Source organism: Nematolebias whitei, chromosome 12, assembly GCF_014905685.2.
Source record: "Nematolebias whitei isolate Nwh7 chromosome 12, NemWhi1, whole genome shotgun sequence".
NCBI classification, from domain to species: Eukaryota; Metazoa; Chordata; class Actinopteri; order Cyprinodontiformes; family Rivulidae; genus Nematolebias; species Nematolebias whitei.
The window spans coordinates 48,743,468-48,746,346 of record NC_056509.1 but is presented as its reverse complement, the minus strand read 5'-3'; the positions used below and the strand labels follow the sequence as shown (position 1 = coordinate 48,746,346).

Below are 2,879 nucleotides of genomic sequence, written 5' to 3'. Positions count from 1 at the left end.
CAGAACACAGAACACAGAACATCAGAACACAGAACATCAGAACACAGAACATCAGAACACAGAACATCAGAACATCAGAACACAGAACACAGAACATCAGAACACAGAACACAGAACGCAAGTGGAACGCTTCGAAACGTGCACACGTCTGAAATCCAGCTTTAAGAGTCAGAACAAAGCGGTGACACTGATTCCTTTGCACTTCCTGGAAACACTAATGAATCTGCTGAACTTACAGGAAGTCAGAGATCTAGAAATGCTCCAGGTGGTTAACGGGTTCTGTACGATAAAGTGAAAACAAAATGCAAATTACTGCTGTTCAAGCTGGTTCAAGTGTTCTTTAAAACCAGTAAAAATTTACTACTGTGTTGCTAAAGTACAACACAAGAAAAAGTTACATACTGTGTAAGTAATTCCTTCAGAGAAAGGGAAAATGTGTTCTTCTGAAATGAAACTGAACTGAAATGGAATTGTGTTAGGCAGCACGGTGGTGCAGCTGGTAGAGCTGCTGCCTCTCAGCAAGCAGGTCCCTGGTTCAAACCCCGGTCCGGGGGCCTTTCTGGGTGGAGTTTACATGTTCTCTCCGTGCATGCGTGGGTTTTCTCCAGGTACTCCGGTTTCCTCCCACAAACCAAAAACATGCATGTTAGGCTGATTGGTAACTCTAAATTGTCCCTAGGTGTGAGTGAGAGAGTGAATGGTTGTTTGTCTCGTTTGTCTCTATGTGTCCCTGTGATGGACTTGCGACCCGTCCAGGGTGTCCCCCGCCCCTCGCACAGTGACTGCTGGACATGGGCACCAGCGACCCCCGTGACCCAAAATGGAATAAACGGGTAAAGATGATGGATGGATGGATGGAATTGTGTTATTGCATAGGAAGAGCACCAGAGGGCGCCATAACACTGTTTAAAATACGAAACGTTTCAGCACAAGAAAAAAGAACTGTCCAGATGACCTGACTGAAAAATGTTGGATTTTATTCCTGGATCATTGAGCATGGACTTTGTTATGTTTGAAATATGCTGACAGAGGATGAAGAAGGAAAGTGAGGAAGTAAAGAAGGAGAGCTAAAGCTGATCCACGTGTCTGCTTATTTTTCTTTTAATTCAGTCTTGCAACTCACAACGGACAGTCGGCCAACCAAACTATTACAGCAATCAAAAATGAACAAGGAGCTGCATGGCACAACAATGCTGAAATTAATACGTTTTAGTACATTTTACCAGTCTTTGTACACCACAGAGTCATCAGCTGGCATATTGAACATGGAGAACTTTTTTTTGAACTTCCTTCAGTGAATCCTGATCTCGTCTGGGACTTGAAGAGGGACTTCTCTGTAGCTGAGATTAACTCCATAATCAACAATATGCAAAACAGGAACTCCCCTGGACCAGATGGCTTCCAATGTGAGTTTTTAAAAGAAATGTTCAAGTGTGCTCTCACCCTTATGAAGGTCTGTGTTTGAGGAGTCACTTGCTGCTCGGGCTTTGCCACTGATCATGTGTCAAGCTGTAATCTCACTGATACCAAAGAAAGACAAAGACCCTCTGAACTGCAGCTCATATCGACCCATCTCACTTTTAAATACTGATGTGAAAATTCTGGCAAAACGAGTGGAGTGGGTGGTCCCCACTATTGTCTCGCCTGATCAAACCGGGTTTGTTGAAAACCATCAGGCTGTCTTCAATGTTCGGCAGCTGCTTGATGTGCAGTACACTCCTAGTCCACCCTAGTCCTAGTCCTAGTCCTAGTCCATGGTAGATTTGCTCTATGAGCAGCTGCTACAGAAGTTTAATATTCACAAGTCACAGTTTTTAGTTATCTGCAGCTGAGACATGTTGTGAGATCTGACTGGGACTGGTTTCCTTTGTACCCCTCTAAACATTTTGTGGCAAAGATTTTAGAGTGCAGGTCTGACACCAAGGGGACCCTCGTCAAGATCAGTTCATACCATGAATCCAGTTTGGACTCACTTAAACTGAAATGGGAAGTGGACTTGGAGGAACCCATATCAGACCCAATCTGGTGAAGGATCATTAAGAACATTCACTCGTCTTCAATCTGTGCGAGACATGCAGTAATCCAATTCAAGGTGGTGCACAGGCTGCACTGGACCAAAGACAAACTGTCCAAGATAAAAGCCGACCTGGACCCTGCATGTAATGAATGTAAACAAACTCCAGCTGCACTCCTGCATACATTCTGGACCTGGCCCAAACTGCAGACTTTTTGGCAGTCTATATTTGACACCTTCTCTGGAAAATGTAGCAAAATTGTTCACCAATCAACACTCATCTCACTGTTCGGGGCGGTCCCTGTGGATGTCCGATGTCCTTCAGCAAGTGAGAGAGGGACGTGATTGCCTTTGGCTCTCTGCTGGCCTGGAGGCTAATACTGTGCAACTGTAACCCCGCCCCCCACAGTATATGTCGAGTGGATAAGGGAGGTGATGTACCATATCCATCTGGAAAAAAATCAGATACACCCTGAAGGGTTCTGTAGGAAGATCCTGGGACACCTGGCAGCACTTTGTGTCATTTGTTGAGAACTTGTCAATGCCTGTGTTCTTTATTTGCGTATGTGTGACTGCTCCGGTGTGGGAGGGGATTTTGTTCTGTTCTTTTGTTTTGTTCAGTTTTCTTTGTGTTAAAAAAGAAAAAAAAAAAAATCAATAAAAATTATTTGTTTAAATGATTATTTTTGATTTGCTACTTTTAGCTCCAATACGATGATGAGCTGAACCCTTAATGATGATGAGCTGAACCCTTAATGATGATGAGCTGAACCCTTACTGATGAGGAGCTGAACTCCTAATGATGATGAGCTGAACCCTTAATGATGATGAGCTGAACCCTTAATGATGATGAGCTGAACCCTTA

The 2,879-nt window shown here is 43.8% G+C and overlaps 1 protein-coding gene across 1 annotated transcript in view; it reads right to left on the bottom strand.

Moving 5' to 3' along the window:
• Positions 1–2,879, bottom strand: part of LOC119417984 (collagen alpha-1(XII) chain) — a gene marked incomplete in the record, with an annotated part of 211,081 nt that overhangs the window by 29,494 nt on the left and 178,708 nt on the right.